This window comes from Cebus imitator, unplaced genomic scaffold, assembly GCF_001604975.1.
Source record: "Cebus imitator isolate Cc_AM_T3 unplaced genomic scaffold, Cebus_imitator-1.0 Scaffold36, whole genome shotgun sequence".
Lineage (NCBI taxonomy): Eukaryota > Metazoa > Chordata > Mammalia > Primates > Cebidae > Cebus > Cebus imitator.
Genome location: NW_016107351.1, coordinates 1,959,853 through 1,978,659, shown reverse-complemented (window position 1 = coordinate 1,978,659; position 18,807 = coordinate 1,959,853). Strand labels below are relative to the sequence as shown.

The 18,807-nt window shown below is 59.3% G+C and overlaps 1 long non-coding RNA gene across 1 annotated transcript in view; it reads right to left on the bottom strand.

The window, feature by feature from the left end:
- LOC108301689 overlaps nt 1-9,023 on the bottom strand; it is a 10,250-nt gene extending 1,227 nt beyond the window's left edge. The window contains exons 1-2 of the long non-coding RNA XR_005199502.1: nt 8,599-9,023; nt 108-315 (exon numbers count right to left, since the gene is read on the bottom strand). This is a non-coding gene — a long non-coding RNA (TMEM105 long non-coding RNA). The remainder of the gene's footprint in view (nt 1-107; nt 316-8,598) is intronic.
- Nucleotides 9,024-18,807: the final 9,784 nt, after the last annotated feature.

The window sequence follows — 18,807 nt, the reverse complement described above, 5'->3', positions numbered from 1 at the left end:
CACCCCTGCACACAGCCCCCTCACCCTCAGCACCCGCAGGGAGATGGGAGTCCCTCCTTTCCCATCCCCGCACCCCTGCACACAGCCCCTTCATTCATCCTCAGCACCTGCAGGCTGCTGGTGAGAGGGAGGAGGGAGCCAGGTGCAGTCCTCTCAGGGAAGCCAGGCTGCCCCAGGCAGGCCCTTCACGTCTGTGACTTCTTATCTTCATCTCACAGAGCAGCTGGGCTCAGCACAGTCCCGTGAGCAGGCCGAGGTGGGGACCCCTGGGGAGACGTCCTCGGGCCTGCAGCAGGGTGGGGGGCCGGAACCAGGCTGTGAACAAAGACCAGGTAAGGAGATAAATCAGCTGCCCGATCACATTTCCTGCCCCGAAAGCTCCTGTAAAACACGAGAGAAAATTGACCTGTCAGGGGGATAGATGGGCCCGGATAGTGGCCGCCTGCCCCGGGCCAGCTTCCCTCCACGCATCCCACCTGTGCACAGCACCCCTGCCCGGCCTGGGGCTGGGCTCCTGTGGGCCTGCACAGCCCCAGAGGGAACCCTGGCCCCGGGAGGGGTGGCCCCCATCCAGGACTCCTTCGGGAGCTCCACTCCCGGCCTGCACCCTTCGCATGTCCCTGACGGACGAGGCCCAGCTGCTCAGGCACGTCAGGCTATAAAATGGATGGAGACCAGGGCAGCGTCAGCCGACAGCTAGAGTACCTTTTAAAAAATGTAATCTCTTTTGATTTCCCGCCTGCCCTCCTCCCTCCAGACCATAACCTCCCGCCACCCTCCCCTCTTCCTGCGCAGCCGTGACCTTGGTGCACAGACCGTGGTGTGGAGGGGCCGGGCATTCAAGGACACCCTCCTCACCTTGAGAAGCCCGGGCTCAGCCACGCCAGCCTGTGGGGGCGGGGCGGGGGCACGCAGAGCCGATGTGGACGGGCTGCACCCCCTCCAAGGTGACCCCAGCACCTGCAACTCCCCCAGCGCCGGGTGGCCTGGAAACACCCGAGGGGGCCCTGCCTGGGGAACAGGGTGGGAGGCCTCTGCGGCCGGCTCCTCTGATGGCGGAGGCACCTCTGGCCCCCGGGAGCCGCGAAGAGCCAGGTCGGCCTCTGGCTCAAATGCTCCTCACCGCAGTCCCCCCGGGTAGCCTCTGCCCTCTCTCAACCCATCTTATGGCTGAGGCCAGCGAGGCCAGCAGGCTCGGGAGGCTGCCCAGGGAGGCTCCCCGGTGTCCAGCTCTGCCTGGTCCCCCCACCCGGGCCCTGCCAGCCCCAGAGCACTGCATTACAGCCACGGCACGCAGGAGCCACGGCACGCAGGGGCCACGCCACGATGGCTGCTCCCCAAGCAGGGGCTCCCAGCTGCTGCCAGCCAGAGGCTTCAGGCTGCCTTGGGGAAGCCCCTTCTCCAGTGCCTCTTTGGTCGCACAGGGAGCCCCGTGCGTCCCTCCCCCAGGGTCTCCACTGGACAAGAGGCTGCAGCAGCTGACCGGGCAAAATGCAGCTTCTTCCACCGCCCTCGGGCTCAGCTGGGGAGCGAGGCGCTGAGAGGAGGGGCAGCCTCTGAGCTCCCTGAGGCCTCTCCACTCACTCAGGCCTCCCCCCTGCCCCACGCTGCCCCTGGGTCCTTCGGGCGGCCAGGCTGGCCCCAGGGGACAGCCGAGTCCACCCACTGGCACACGCCAGAGTCTGACCCGTACCCAGGCCTGGCCAGCCAGCCCTCCCCTCCATCCCCTCCTGAACAATGGCTCTTTCAGCACATGGCCAAGAGGCCACTCGCCAGCAGGAGCAGGCAGATGACGGACAGGCTGAGGGAGTGGGAAGGAGGCTGGCGCTCCAGCCCAGGGGTGGCGGGCAGCCAGGGAGGACAGCCATGCTCTGTCCTAAGGGCTGGGGGCTGAGAGGGGGTCCCTGAGGCTCAGGAGGGTGGGGAGGACCTGAGGCCTGGGGTGGTAACAAGGCACAGGCTAAGGAGCGTTGGCAGAACAGGGCAGGGCTGTGGGGATGGACCCACCCACGCTCTCCCCAGCACCCGGCAGCTCCCCCAGCTGAGGCCTCTGGGGACCCAGAACTGCCCAGGTCTCTCCTCTTTCCAGCCTCAGCCTCCCCTCACCCTGCCCTGCCCAGCCCCAGGTGTTACTCCCTCTCCTGGGACCTCCCAGACCTTCTTCTGGGCCCAGCACGTGGCACCGACTCTCCTGCCCTGGGATCCTCCAAGGTGTTGCGTGGATGAGGGCTGTTCTAAGTGGCCTCGCCGTCCACCTGGGAGCACACGCTGGGGTCCACGGCTCCCGCCCGGTGTGGGGGCAACGAGAGCTGAGGGTGTATCATTGTCTCTTACATGCACACATACATGCATACATACACATGCACACACAATGCATGCACATGCACACACACATGAACACACATGCACATATGCACACATACACATGAACACACACGCACATGCACAAACAATGCATGCACACACACAGACATACACACATGAACATACACACGCGAACACATACATGCACATATACATGAACACACATGCACATATGCACACATACACATGAACACACACACATGCACAAACAATGCATGCACACACACAGACATACACACATGAACATACACACACGAACACATACATGCACATATACATGAACACACATGCACACATGCACATGAACACACACATGCACATACACATATATATGCACACACATGCACACATGCACACAGGTACACATGCACACACGTATACAATGCACGCATACACGTACGCACATACATGCACATACATGCACGCACAAACATGCACACAAACATGTACATACACATGCACATGTGCACACATGTACACACATATACACACTTGCGCACATCATGCAAGTGGTCTTTCCCCACCTAACCCTGTCAGTCTGCTGCCCCAGACCCTCACACTGGGTCTGAGGGTGTGCTGGCTGCCAGGGAAGTGGGGACCGTCTTGCAGCTGCATGGGCTCTGCCAGTCTGGGGCGCTTTGCAAGAATGGAGGCTGCAGGGGCTGGAGGACCTGAAGCGGCCATGCAGAGTTGTCAGCCCTGCAGGAGCCGGTCCCTCTGCCTTGGCCGCCTTCTCCCTCCTCCCTCACTGCTGCTCCTAAAGCTCCTGGCAGGGCCGGCGCCCTAGGGACCCTGTAGGGGAGCCCTGCAGAACTGGCCTGCACACTCTGCCCAGGGCAGCCCACTCCCTGGGCCCTGGGCCCTGTCCCGTGCAGGTCCTCTGGCCCCGTGGGTGTGACATCCAGAAGGCAGAATGGGCAGATTTGTTTTCTTCTGTTTTGTGGTTTAAGCATCACTGTGCCAGCCCTGGCTCCCTGGCCCTGAGCCCTGGAGGGGCCCTGACTCTCGCCTCAGGATCCCCCCAGTCCCACTGCTCAGCCCAATTCTGCACCGTTTGTCCATCGCCGTGGGTTTATATTCCTTGACCGCCACTGACCCTGGCCATGTGGCCCTCAGCGTTTTGTCCAGGGATCTGTCTGCGGGTCTTCTGCACATCTCAGCTCTTCCTCCTCCTCCACTCTGCCTGCACTCCACGATATTAACTGCTCAGGCCGGTGTGGCCCAGGTGCAGACTTATGTAGGGCAGGCCTGAGCTCCCCAGGGTCTGACTGACAGGGAAAAGCAGGTTACAGTCACCGCCTCAGGGCTGGGCACATTTATAGAACCAGCCAGGAGCTGTGCATGGACTCTGGGATTTCACGGCCTCCCCAGCATGGGCAGGGTGATCCGTGCTTGAACAAGTGAGTCATGCCCAGTGTCACTTCAAAGCCCTGAGTTCTGGGGACTCACTCTGTGCCTGCAAGGAGTGGTATGAAGAATACCCATCAGGCCAGGCGTGGCAGCTCACATCTGTAATCCCAGCACTTTGGGAGGCCAAGACAGGTGGATCATCTGAGGTCAGGAGTTCGAGACCAGCCTGGCCAACATGGTGAAACCCCATCTCTGCTAAAAACATAAAAATTAGCCAGGTGTGTGGTGGGTGCCTGTAATCCCAGTTACTCGGGAGGCTGAGGCAGGAGAATGGCTTGAACCTGGGAGGTGGAAGTTGCAGTGAGCCGAGATCATGCCATTGCACTCCAGCCTGTGCAACAGAGCAAGACTCCGTCTCAAAAAGAAGAAGAAAGAAAAAGGATAGGCCTCAAACATACCCGAGTAGTCCCCCATTCTGACGTGTTTTTATACAACTTTATTTTTCCCTATCTCCAAAATTAAATTTTCTAACTCTGATGGAACAAACAAAAACTCAGGAAGCCAGCAAGGTTACGTGCCCACGTGTGAGCTGGCATAGTTGGGGCTGCTCATCTGGGGGTGTGGATTAGCATAGGGAACCATCTGGAGATAAACATGTCATGGGGACTTAGGGGCTTGGGAATGACCAAGTGCCTGGCTGTCCCCAACTGGGCCCTGGTCTTCCACACCCAGGAGAGCCCACGGCTCCTCTTCCTCTCACTTCCTGGGACTGAATCGCTGGAGCCTGCCCCCTGGACGGGCCCTCGTGGGGGCTCCCTGCCTGCCTGCCCTGATCCCCGTCCCCCCACTGGAGCCGGACAGGGCCGCCCGCAGCTCTGTCTTCCCAAACACGCCTCTCTCTCCCACAAAATAATTTAATGCAATTTAATGGCTTGAATTTGATGTAAAAATTACAGGCGTGTGCGGGTGGGGTGGGGCGGGGGCCTCGTAAGAAATCCTTTTGAAAATATAATTGAGTTAATGGAGCCATAACTACGTCTCATTTTGGGGTAATTGGCCTGCTTTTTGTCACCCTGTCCATTTACATACTCCTGTTTTCTTTTTGCTATTGATTTTTTCTTTATAAAGTGGGCCACTTTATTGCAATTTTTAAAGCCCCAGTGATGAATAAAACCTCATCTTCCCACTCATTAAGACACAGGAATTAGCCGGGCTCAGGGCCCAGCCAGTCAATTTGTTTAACAATCCCAGGCTGGCGGTGTTTTGGTTGAGACAGGGGCTGCCTGCCGCAAGAGGGGCTAGAGCGGCTGCCAGAAGCTGGCCCCGGGCGAGGGCTCCACCCCAGGGGAGGAGTCCGTGGCCTCCGCCTGCCCCGGACCTTGACTCTGGGATGCCCCTCCCGCTCCGATCTCCCTCCCTTGCTAAAGCCTTCAGCAGCCTTGGACCCCCGAGTCAGCCTTACTGCGGCCGTGACCACAGCCCCACCCACCTGCCTTTCACTGCAGATCAAGGTCGCACTTCCTTTAGGAAATATTTTTTTAATTATAAAATCCATGCACACACAAAGAAAATGAAACCAATGGCACAATGGGATTTAAAGCAAAAAGTAGCAACCCCTCCCACCCCAGGCTCCAGAGAGGCGTCTGTGAACCGCCTGCTCCGGGTTCCCACGCCCAGGCCCTCTGCGCATGCGGAGAGGTGGAAGCTACATGCATCAAATCCACACACAAATCCAGTGCTGCCATACCTGCCACTCGCAACTTGGCATCTGGCTTAATTTCATTACTGTCCCATGAACATCTTCTACAGTGGGACAGAGACCCGCATGCCATTTTTCATGGCTTTCTAGCATTTCTCTGCCTGTCCACACCCTGGTGCATTTAGAGGGGATTACAGGGTTTCCCAGAACCTGGGATTTTCAGTACTAATACCGGGATCGCCCTGGGCACACTGGGATGGTTGGTCAGCTGATATGTATTTGGCCAGTTGTACTGTTGGACATTCAAGAGTTGCTTCTGACTTTTCAACATAACAAAACGCTACCACAAAGGACGTCTCTGTTCATGTAGCTTGTGCCCTTATGCAAGTACCTCTGGAAGATAAAATTCCTAGAAGACAAATTGCCAGGTGAAAGCTATGCAGATTTCAACTCGTGACTGATATTGCCAAATAGCCTCGCAAATGGGTGCCAATGTATACATCCCTCCCCGGCCGGGGATGACAACCCATTTCCCTGCCTCTGTGGCAAAGCTAGATGCTGTCAGTCATTCTGACCCTTGCCATCTGATAGGGGACAAATAGAACCTTGGATTTTAATTTTAATCAGCTTTATTGAGATATATTTTATTTATTTATTTATTTGTTTTTAATTTATTTTGAGACAGAGTCTCGCTCTGTCGCCCAGGCTGGAGTGCAATGGTGTGATCTCGGCTCACTGCAACCTCTGCCTCCCAGGTTCAAGCAATTCTCATGCCTCAGCCTCCCGAGTAGCTGGGATTACAAGTGCCCACCACCATGCCCAGCTAATTTTTTGTATTTTTAATAGAGACGGGGTTTTGCCATGTTGGCCAGCCTGGCCTCCAGCTCCTGACCTCAGGTGATCCACCCACTGCAGCCTCCCAAGTGCTGGGATGACAGGCATGAGCCACTGCACCCAGCCAAGATGACACTTTGGATACAAGAAAATTCACCCATTTTAAGTGTACAGTTGGATGAGTTTTGACAAATACTGACAGTTGTGGAACCACCACCACAATCAAGACACAGAACACTAGCTACTCGGGAGGCTGAGAGGGGAGGATCACTTGAGTCCAGGAGTTGAGGCTGCAGTGAGCAGTGATTGCACCACTGCACTCCAGCCTGGGTGACACAGCGAGATCTTGCCACTTACACACACACACACACACACACACACACACACACAGAACCTACCCAGCATCTCAGAAACCCAGAAAGTTCCTCCAGGCTCCTTTCAATCTCAAATCCAATCTCAGCCCCAGGGAACCATGGGTCTACTTTTGGTCACTATGGATTAGTTCTGACCTTTCTAGAATTTCATAGAAATGGAGTCAGCAGCACACACTGGCTTCACTGGCTCAGCATGGCAATTTGAGATTCATCCGTGCTGTTCCATGCACCACAGTTTTACCCCCCAACTGCCGAGCAGCCCCCCAGTCTGGGTGCCCCGCGTGTGCACCCCTCACCTGCTGGTGGGCATCTGGGCTGCTTCCTCCAGTTCATAACATAGAGCTGCTATGAACACTTGTGTATAAGGTCAGGGTAAACACTAGGAGTGGATGGCTGGGTTACATGGTAGGTGTGTGTTTAATTTTTTCTGTCATGGCCAAACCGCTTTCCAAAGCGGTTGCACCATTTCACATTCTGACCACAGTCTGAGGCTTCCAGTTCCTCCTCATCCTCACTAACACCTGATATTGTCTGCCCTGCTGATGTTAGTTACACAGGCAGCGGTGTGGTGGTACCTTGTATCTCACTGTGATTTTAATCTGCATTTCTCTGATCAGCGTGTTGTGTTTTGACATTCGTTAAGAATGATGTTTTTTGGCTGGGTTTGGTGGCTCACACCTGTCATCCCAGCACTTTGGGAAGCCAAGGCAGGCAGATCACCTGAGGTCAGGAGTTTGAGACCCCAACATGGTGAAACCCCATCTCTATCAAAAACACAAAATATTAGCTGGGCATGGTGGCGTGTGCCTGTAATCCCAGCTACTTGGAGGCTGAGGCAGGAGAATTACTTGAATCCGGGAGGCGGAGGTTGCAGTGAGCTGGGTTGGAGACACTGCACTCCAGCCTGGGCGATAGGGTGAGACTCCGTCTCATTAAAAAGAGTTAAAGTAAAATAAAACATCAAACATTTTGTGCAATAAATTTCTTCCTGGTTGTGGCTTTTGGGCTCGTCACAGTTTCCTTTAATACCCCAGTGACAATGGCTTAAGTCCCCCATTTACTTTTAGGAGTTACCAGTGTGATGGAGCCCGTACCCAGGCTCACACGCCCCCTGTCCCCTCCCCAGCCCCCAGCTTTCTCCACTCCGGCCACATGTTTGTCTTCAGGGATTTGTGGAAAGCTGTGTAGACAGACACCTCTGTCCACCTGGGGCACTGAAGCCATGTCAGGGCCTGTCCTGCAGCTGCTGGGTCAGCAGCCCTCCAGGAGTCTGGGCGGAAGACCACGCTCATGCTGCACCTGAAGCCGCCTTGTCTGTCACTCACAGTGCTCCCGTCCGTCAAAAGCTCCAGAACCCAGGCAGTGAGCCCACATGCAGGAAGCAGGGTCTCAAAGGGAGAGAGCTGGCTGTGGGCAGAGGCCAAGGCCGCCCAGCAGGGAGATGGAGCCAGGTCTCACCCTGGCCGGTGAGGCCCAGCTACCTGTTCCACCCGGGCTCAGGGGACCCCATTCATGCTCCTTCTCCCTGGATGCAGGCTGCATTTGCATTTCCCAGATGGTGACCCTGCGGCCATGGTGACCCGGTGCCTACGTTATGGACAAGGATTGCAAACCAGTGTGGTGGGAAAGGGGACCGACCACAGGAGCCGTCTTGGAGGCTGCGTGAGCCACGGCCAGCCTGGACCCCCAGGAACAGACAAAGGTGAGGGAAGGCACCAGCAAAGCCGGGACGCTGTGGGCCTCTTGGAAATGATGTGATATTGAGGGTTCCAAACGGCATCCGAGTAATCAATGTGGGACCAGCTCAGACCTGTGCCGAGGGGGTGGGCGCCAGTCGGCAATGCCCCGCCGCCCTCGCAGAACTCTCCCGAAGCCTGGCTCCCTCCCGGTGCCCACCCGCCTTCTAGAGGCCGCAATCCCGCCTCCCTTCTGCCCATCGCTCTCACCACAACCCTCCCCGCCCCGTGTCTCACTCACGCTCCAATCTGGACTTCCCCGTGGGGCGCACGGCACAGGGTCTCGCGTAGGAAGCCCCGTGATGGGTCGGCCCCGGTTCCTCACGCCGGCCTGGAAACCAGCCCGCACCTGCGCTTCTCAGGGGCGCCGGCTGCGGCAGGCGGACCACAGTGGAGAGTGGGCTCCCCAGGTGGACGCCTGCCGCCTGCGGCCCCGCTCAACCCTCCTTCGCCGGCACCGAGTCCCCGGCACAGCCCGGGAGGCAACCGCCGCCTGCGCGGAAACGGAAGCCGCACTTGAGGGCTCCGATGGGAGTAGGCCAGGGGCCCTGCACCGGGCCCTCCTCGTCATCCTCAGCCCGAGGAGGGGAGCCCACGAGTCCAGTCCTGACCCAGACCCCGACCCCGACCTTGACCCTGACCCTGACCTCCACCCTCGCCCTTAGCCCCGTCCCCACCGGGCGCACTAAAGACCACAGCGCCCTCTGCTGGCACCAGAGTCCCACCGCTGAGAAGGCTGATTGGCCCAGCGCTGTCAAACCCAGTCACGTGATCGGCACAGGGCCTCCTCTGATTGGTCACGCTGAGCCATGCGCCCGCCCCAGGTGGGAGGGAGCACTGTGAGTGGCAGCCCGCGAGGCCTTGCTTTTTCGGCGGGAGCCGACTGCCTTCAGCCCCTGTGCAGCAGGTGCAAGGCCCGACTCCCCCTGCGGGGATTCTGGGTGGCGCTGGCGCCCGGGCCGAGGGAGCCCTGGACCGAGCCCTCGGTGGTTGAGCTGGGCCTAGAGCATCTTGCCTTGGCTGGCCCCTCTCACTCGGGGATCACCGACAGCATGCAGTGGACGCAGAGCGGCTGTTGGCCGAGGAGCGGGTGCTTGGGGGCCCTTCCTTGAGGGTAGAGACAGGGGCGTGCAGAGACTGTCTTGGGGGTCGTCCATCCTCAAAATCCCACATGGGTCCCCCAGGTCACCCCCTCCCCACCTGCCCTGGGAAATCTCCCAGCAGCTGTTTTCTGGAACAACTGACGGCCGAGGTCAGCTGGAGGTCAGAAGGAGGGTCTGGAGCCCGGTGGGGGTGAGGATGGGAAGGTCCCAGGAGGGGTGGGGGTGGCCCGGCCAGCCGGGAGCCACAAAGGGCAGAGAGAGTGCAGCGCCGCGGCCAGCCGCCAATGGGGCCGCCAGCAATGTGGTTTCAATCTAATTGTCCCAAAATATTGTTACAACACAAACCACGTGCCATGCACTCACCTGCAACTAATCAGCGGCAAAGCTACCGAATAAATCGGTTCCACACCCTGGGACCAGGCAGCCCAGCGCGTGAACCCGGGTGCCCGGACTGGGACCAAGGCCAGGTGGCTTGTGCTGGGGCCTGTTTCCTGTTGGGGCAGGAATTGTCAGGACAAGTGCGGGCTCCTCCTCTCTTTGTGATGCCTCACTTCACGCTGAACGCAGAGCCAGAAGGAACAGCCCCTCGTGTCACAGCTGGCCCAGGCCCGAGAGGGTCAGCCACGGAGTGGAGGGCCAAACGGGGGGTCTGTCCAGGGTCTGACAGCCCAGGGAGTCCCCAGGGTCCTCTCTCCATCCTGACCATTCCGTCCTGAGATGGTGACCCTGAGGTCACCATCTTCACCCGTGCTGGGAACATTTGCACGCCCACCCACAGAAACTGCAAGACAGCCTTCAAGGCCACCAAGGCCTTTAGAGACTATGGTTGCAGTGATTCCTCCCGTACTCAGAAGAGCTGAGGAGGAAACAGAAGCTCACTGAGGATCCCGGCCCTGGACCCCGGGCCTGGGCCTCCTGCACTCGAGTCCCTGCCCGGCAGCCTGTACCCCAGAACCCAGCTGGGCTGGACACAGGCCCTCCTCAGGGAGCCAGCAGCCAGGCCCAGGCCTCTCGGGGCAGGGACGACAGACATTCCCCCAGTGAGTGCAGGGGCAGCAGGCAGCCCTGACTTCTCCCGGAGCCTGGGGGCCCCCATGGCGGCCGCTGAGCTTGGCCTTGGGGGTAAATGGGGTGCCTACGGGCAGGAAAGATGGCATAACAATGGCACCACCTGCATGGGCTTCACATAGGGCCACAAATGCATTCCTTGTGAGTTTGGGGATGGCCCGGCATCTCCCAGCATCTCAGGTCCTCCAGAAGGAAGGGGCCTCACCAGCAAGGTTGCAAGGGTGTGCCTGGGGCCTGCCACCTCAGCACAGTCCGGAGGGTGTCGGTGGCCGCCGCTGTGGAGGGGAAGCCAGTCTCAGGCTTTGGAGGGTGCCTGGCCAGAGTACAGCCCCCTGCCCACCCTTCCCTACCTGGTGCCCTGACCACCTGCTCAGTGAGTCTCTCTGAAGTCCTAGCACCCACTGGCCACTCCGCAGTGGTGACTCAACTTCCCGCGTCTGTCCCTGGTCCTGCAGCAGTGACCTGTGAGTGCCCTGGGGCTGCTGTGACAAGTGGCCACCAACCCGGTAGCTTCAAGCAGCAGACCTTTATTGCCTCGCAGTGCCACAGGCGGAAGCCCGCAGTCCCGGTGGCACAGAGCTGGGTCCTTCTGGAGCCTCTGAGGGAGATCTGCTCCTGCCTCTGCCAGCTCCTGGGGCGGCTGGTAGTTCTTGGTGGTCGCTGGCTTGCGGAGGCATCCCTCCGATCTCTGCTGTCCTGGAGAGGCCTTCCTCCCCGACATCTCTCCCCTCTCTCCTGAGAACACTTGTCATTGGATTTAGGGCACACTAATCCAAGATGATCTCAACTCGGGAGCCTTCAGTGAGGATGGGGGAAGTGAGTCGGCCTGCCCCGAGGCGGCACAGCTGGCAAACAGCCGGAGAGTAAACCTGAAAGGTCACAGCAGGTGCCCCACGACAGCAGTCAGATGCCTCGTGGCATGGCCAGGGAACTGTGCTCCGACCAGGAGCCGCCTCGGTCTGAGACCGTGGCTTCCCCTTTACAGCGGCGGGCCATGCCGCCCACCCGACTGTGGCGAGGCACCAGGCACACCCCTGCAACCTCGGCTGGCAAGGCCCCTTCCTTCTGGGGGATGCTGAGATGCTGGGAGATGCTGGACCATCCCCAAACAACTGATATCACCTGATGCCTGGCCGTCACCGAGTGCCACGTAAGCCTGTGTGTCTCGTGACACGTGTGCAGCTGTCGTTCCTGGCACAGATACTGAAGGGTAATGCCTGCACGCGGCCGCCAGGGTTGTAGGGCCAGTGGCAACAGGAGGAGGTTCTGGCTCAGGCTCACACTCTGGGGCCCCCAAAACCCAATCCACAACCAGGCGAGGCTTCAGCCTCAGCCACAGGGGAGGCCATGCCCGCCAGCACATGCTCGAGGCCAGGGTCCACCTCCAAGAGTTCCCTGGTGGTGGAAAGAAGTGGAAGACGCAGGCCAGAGGAAGGGGGCCGCCTGACCAACCTTAGCCAGTTCTGCCCAGCAGCCCGAGAGCAGGCAGAGGAGGGCGCAGGAAGAGACCGAAGCTGACCCCAGCCTTCCATGCCCTGATGGTTTCACCTTCTTCTCCATCCAGCCTTTGAATAAGAAGCAAAGTGGGGCAGGAGCCATGGCTCACGCCCATAATCCCAGCACTTTGGGAGGCTGAGGCAGCCGGATGGCTTGCTTCCAGGAGTTTGAGACCAGCCTGGGCAACACAGCAAAACTCCCATCTCTACTAAAAATACAAAAACTAGCTGGGTGTGGGGACACGTGCCTGCGGTCCCAGCTACCTGGGAGGCTGAGATGGGAGGATCACTTGAACCTGGCAGTTTGAGGCTGCAATGAGCCGTGATTGGGCCACTGCACTCCAGCCTGAGCGGCAGAGCAAGACCCTGTCTCTAAAAATGAAAAAAGGCCAAGTTGGAGGCATTGCCTATTTTTTTTTTTTTTTTTTTGAGACGGAGTTTCGCTCTTGTTACCCAGGCTGGAGTGCAATGGCACGATCTCGGCTCACCGCAACCTCTGCCTCCTGGGTTCAGGCAATTCTCCTGCCTCAGCTTCCTGCGTAGCTGGGATTACAGGCACGCACCACCATGCCCAGCTAATGTTTTTGTATTTTTAGTAGAGACGGGGTTTCACCGTGTTGACCAGGATAGTCTCGATCTCTTGACCTCGTGATCCACCCGCCTCGGCCTCCCAAAGTGCTGGGATTACAGGCTTGAGCCACCGCGCCTGGCGGCATTGCCTATTATCCCTGCTGCCCACGGGCCTGACCCTCAGAGTGACCCTGCCTGACGGGCGCTGCAGGAAGACCCCTCCTGGCCTTGCACGGGTTCCCCTTTTTTTTTTTTTTGAGATGGAGTCTCACTCTGTCACCCAGGCTGGAGTGCAGTGGCACGATCTTGGCTCACTGGAACCTCCACCTCCTGGGTTCGAGCAATTCTCCTGCCTCAGCCTCCTGAGTAATTGGGACGACAGGTGCACACTGCCGCACCTGGCTAATTTTTGTGTTTTTAGTAGAGATGGGGTTTCACCCTATTGGTCAGGCTGCTCTCAAACTCCTGGCCTCAGGTGATCCACCTGCCTCAGCCTCCTGCAGTGCTGGGATGACAGTCGTGGCCCCAATGGAACCATTTGCAAGTGTGCAATTCAGTGGCATCAAGTCCATTCACAGTGTGGTGCAACTGCCCCCTCTCTCTGTTACTATTTCCAGAACGTTTCATCATCCCAAACAGAAACTCTGTACTCATTAAGCAATATCACCCACCCCTGCCCCTGCCAGTCCCTGGGGACGCCGAACCTACTGTCTGTCTGTGCCAGTGGCTTGTCCTAGATGCTGAACAGAAGTGGAACCACGCCGTGTCCCTTTTTGTCTGGAATTCCTCACTTCGAATAATGCCCCTGAGGTCCATCCACGTGGTAGCGGGTGTCAGATTTCCTTCCTTTTCCAGGCTGAACTCTGTTCCTCGTGTGGCTGGGCCACGTCTTGTGTGTCTGTGCACTCACCGGTCAACGGCACTTGGGAGCTCCACCTCCTGGTGGCTGTGACCAGGGATGCTGTGGACTCTGGCGCTTCCGTGTCTTTGCCAGCCCCTGTCTTCTGTTCTCTGGGGTCTATACCAGGGAGTGGCATCACTGAGTCATATGGGAACAGGTGCCCGCCACTATGCCCGGCTAACTTGTATTTTTAGTAGAGACAGGGTTTCTCCACATTGGCCAGGCTGATCTCAAACTCCCGACCTCAGGCAATCCACCCGCCTTGGCCTCCCAAAGTGCTAGGATACAGGTGTGAGCCACCGCACCCGGCCTATGGGCCGCTATTGGGGAGGCCATCACACCCCACTAGTATTTTCAATCCAGAGTTTAACCTTCCAGGGAAAAGAATTTTGTATCTATTCCTGGGCCAAGATGGGGCCTGCTGGGTGAGGTGGGAGCGGTGGCCTCTGAGACCACATGGCCCGGACTCAGCCTGGCAGGAGGACCGAAGCGGCCGGGGGCTGCTGGGAGGGCCTCAGTTCTGCTCCTCCCCAGCTTCGGGATCTGAGCAGGAGGCTGCCTCACTCTGTGCCTCAGTTTCCTCATCTTTATCTGGGGACGGAGTAGCCTCTGCCTCTCAGAGGATTAGCTGTGATCACGGCGGCAGCTAAGGCCAGCACTGGCAGGCAGTGGGGGTCCAGTAGAGGCAGTCCTCACCAGCTACAGGCTTGCCTGGGGGAGATGGCGCAGATCAGCCTCAGCGGGGATCTCAGCGGGGCCGATCCCAGCCCACCCTTACCTGCCTGGAGCCTCCACCCTTCACCCCGTGCATCTGCTCCCCCTGAGTCACTCCTAGGGTATCCACGGCAGGGGCAGGGCTGGCAGGGGCAGAGTTCACAGCTCTGTAGGAAGCACAGTGCCCTGTGCTGATCACGTGACTGGTTTTGACAGAGCAGGGACTGGGCAAGAGGTGGCCAGGCAGGGGTGGGGGCATCCTGTGTGCCCCAGAGCCTAAGCTCACAGGCAATCAGCAGCCAGCTGGGCGGCAGGGTGGGGCTCTCTCCCACAGGGCACCCTCTGTGCCTTTCTGCAGGGCTGCAGCAGCCCTTTCCTGGTGGACACCTGGCTCCAGGCCAGGGTGGGGGCGGGGCCTTGAGGGTCTCCCTTGATTTGTAAGATTCCATGGCCATCAGCCATGGCCTCACTGAGCACCCTGGGAGCCAAGGCAGCTTAGGGACAAACCGTGTATAAGGATGGCAAGGCCAGGGATGAGAGGCTGGCCAGGGCCACCTGGGGCCACAGAGTATGGGGGAGGGGACTTGGAGAGGAGTCTACCAGGGACTCTGATGGGGGCAGTTCCAGGAGAGGCGTGGGCGGGTGTGTGGCACTGGAGAGAGGCCCGTCCTGGTCCCCTTGCCCTGCACACTGTCCCCAGGGTGGCGGACACAGGCTGCCTGGCAAGGCTGCTTCTGGGGGCCTGAGGAAGGCTGGGCTGGGGACTCAGCCTCTCCTCAAGGCCACAGCCTCCCTTCTCTGGGGCTGCCCCTGGGGAAAATCCCTGCCCAGGTTAGCCCAGCCAGGGACTCAGGCTCTCTTTGGACCCTACAGGAAGGGCTGGCCTGCCCCCAGGCCAGAAGGGCTTGCCGTGACCCACAGATGGCGCAACACACTGTAAAACACGCATGATTTATTTTAGTGTGTGTTAGAAAAGCAAAGCCAAGACATGAAGCCTGCAATTTCGCAGATATTAACACTTCAGACCAGGAGAGAAGAAGGCCGTGACATGACAGAGCAGCATGGAGTGAAAGGGGTCTGGGATGCCCAGGCCTGGGCGAATGCGGTTCGGAAATCCCCTCCCCTCCCCCACCTTTCCCACCACTCAGGTGCCCTGCTGGCCCTCCACCCACTTGCCCCGCTGGAGGAGGGAGGCGTGTCTGGGCCAGGTGGGAGCTTCTCCTGGAGGCCTGAGGCCACTTCCCTCCACTCCCAGGAAGGAGCTGGCCCAGGCCCAGCTGGGAGACTCCCAGCCCAGCTCCTTCCCGCCAGTCTATCCTGTCTGTCAGGCAGGCCGGCAGGCTGGGCTGGTGACTCATGGCTGGCTGGGCCATCGTCCCAGGTGAAGTGAGGAGCCTGACCCAGCTCCAGCACAGACAGGAAACCCCACCCCAGGGCCTGCGGTGGGACAGGTGTGGCCGAGAGGCCGCCCTCCACTCCCGCGCAGGCCTCGGGCACGGTGTCTGAGGCCAGCCTGGTGCTCTCTGCAGTGCTGATACACCGGCCTCTCCGGGCCAGAACTGGCGTCCAGTGTCCTCCTCACTGGCCCCAGGCTCTGCTCTCCCTGGGAAGCACCCGAGTTGACCATGGGCCAAGGACTGGGGTTCCCACGCTCCTCGCCCAGTGGGCTTCGTGGCCTCAGGTAGGCTGCGTCAGCCTCTAGGCCTAAGCGTCTCATCTCAGAGTTCATCAGCTCAGCAAGTGTTTGGGGGCTCCTGAGACCTGGAGGCCCCCCTCCCCCACCTAAGCACACCACAGCCCAGGCACCCCCACATCTGTGTCTTACCTGCAGCAGAGGGGCGGCTGTTGGGAGCTTTGGGGCCCAGGGCCAGTCACACTGGAGAGGCCAGGAACACTCCCAGGAGTGAGGCCGTCCCTTCCTAGGGGACCCCTCCTGCCACAGGGCCTGGGGGGGTGGCAGGGCCGCTGCAACCCGGCTTCACGGCTTTCTTCTGCCATTCTATCCAGGAGGACAGGAGGGGCAGGGTCCTGGCAGCAGCAAGAGAGAACCTGCCCTGGAGGGCCCAGCAAGGGAACTCCAGCGCCCAGAGCCAGCAGAGGCCTCGCAGAGGAGGCTCCGTGGGAGGGCCAGGAGCAAACTCCCAGGAGAGCAAAATGCAGAGGTGCCCAGCCCTGGGCACATCGGCCACTGAAAAACCTGACACTGTGGGCTGCCGTGGGGATCCAGGGTTGAGGGACGTGGAGCCGGCCCCCCAGGCTCGGCCCATGTGTATTCTTTGAGCTGATGGGGACACAGTGTTCACAGTCCTGACAGGAGGCAGGCATGACCCTGGTCAGGGATGGACTTGGTCTGCTCCACACCCCCAGGGCAGAAAGCCCCACTCAGAGGTGCCAGGCAGCAGGCACAGGCCAGCATCCGAATTGGTAACAGGCGTACGGGACTCTTCAGATGGTGCGGGCCTGAGAATCTATCCCGGGGTCTAGCCCAGCCATCATTTTCAGAGAACACAGGGCCCCTGTCATGAGCTGCCAGCCATTTCCAATGTACACCAGGAGGAAGTGGAGTCCGCCAGCTTGCGGAACCAACAGGGCTTGCTGCTGCTGCTGGGGCATGCCCAAGGGCAGACGGCAAGGAAGGAGGGTAGAAGGCTCCGGCCAGGGAGGCCATGCCCTCCGCACCAGGCAGGACGGGGCCTGGCCCTCACCTTCCTGGCCTGACTCTTGCCCGGGGAAGGGGCCCAGGAAGGTTTCTGAGCTGCTCCACGCCCCTGCCTGGAGTTCCTGACCCTCAGTGGAAGCTGAGGCCATGGGGTCTGGTGGCTGGGCCCAGAGCCCCAGTCCCCGGGTCCCTGCTCCTCCCCACCCCATCCTGGCTCTCCCACACTCCCACGAGGCCACATCATATTTCTGCTGGTGCTGAGGTCTCCTTATGCATTTGAAAAGCAAATTACAGGAGGCAGAAGGCAAACCTTGGGTAAGCATGGGCTTCTGGGGCCTCCTTGGACCCCTGGGGGAGCCTGAGGGGCTTCTATGGGCCAACTGGGATCTCAGGGGCAGAACGGGGGCCTCCAGACGACAGCCGAGGGCTACTCTAATCAGCAGAGATGACCCAGGATGCCTTGTCCTCAGCGGCACAGGGTCACCTGTGGGGCAGGTGGAGGAGGCCTGGCTGGCTGCGTCGGCTGCCCTGGCAAAGCCAGGAGACGCCAGGGAGTAGGCCTGTGTGGTGCAGAACAGCCGCCTCCAGGTGGGGGGATCTGGCTCAGCTCCTCCCAGCTTCGGGCTCCGAATAGCTGCAACCTCTCTCCTGAGGTCTGGGTTTTGCCAGTATGCAGCAGGGACATCAGCAATGCACCCAGCCTGGCGCAGCCTGGGGCAGGCCCTCCGTCCACAGGTGTCCTCTGGCTCTGGTCTGTAAGTGCTGTGAGGACGTGGCTGGCACCAGGGTTGGAGGGCTTCGATGCTGGGGAATGTCCTTGTGCCTATGGAGCCCCGGCACCCAGGGCAGGTGGCTGGGTAGGGCTGCTGTGCTCTGGTGAGCAGGCGGGTGTGAGGCTGCTGCCTTCGAGGCAAGGAATAGATCCCCACTCCCTGGCTGGACAGCCCGGGGCACAGAGTTTACATACCCAACACTTCAACTCTCCTCTGTGGAATGGGAATGATTCTGACAGTGCTGTACTCACAGCGGCTGGGAGGCTCGGATGAGGTCATGAGTTCTACCATCCTGTGCACACGAAGGTCATGTGGCCTTGGGGGCCCCTGGAGCGGCAGGTGTGGTTTTGGGGACCTGCCACGGGCCACAGCCCTGGACCAAGCCAGGCCATTAGGGCTCTTTTCCTGGAATTTGAACGCTGAGCCAAGGGACACAGGAGTTGTGCTGGGGCCACCCTGGAGCCGTGGCTGTTGGGGCCTGAACGGCGCCATCCCCTGCCCTCCCTGCTGCAAGCCCCAACCAAACACCTGCTCCCGGCTTCAGTCAGTCAGAGTTCACTTCTGGCACCTGCGGTCAAATTTATTCATTATTATTACTATTATTTTGAGACAGAGACTTGATCAGTTGCCCAGGCTGCAGTGTAGGGGCAAGAACAGGGCTCACTTGACCTCCTGGGACTATAAGCATACACCGCCATGCCCCGCAAATGTTGGCATTTTTTGTAGAGATGGGGTCTCACTATGTTGCCCGGCCTGGGCTCAAGCCATCCTCCCGCCTTGGTTTCCCAAAGGGCTGGGATTATAGGCATGGACCACCATGCCCAGACAGAAGTGTCTTTGTACATCTACATAAACAAAATGTATCTCTGTACATAACTGACTTTGTACTCAGCAGCCCTGTTAAAAAATATTTTGTCACATTGGCTTCCTCTCTTACTTCTTCCTCCCCTTTTATGTAAAATTGCTGGGTCCTTTGAGTATCAGCTGGAGACACCTTGACACCTCACCCTGAACCTTCTAGCATCAAATGTCTGACAACTGCAGCCTGCCTCCAGCAGCACACTGGGGAGACACAGTGTCACACACAGCACCACACGACCCCGTGGCCAGGGAGACGCAGTGCCACACAGAGCTCCACACAACCCCGTGGTCGGGGAGACGCAGTG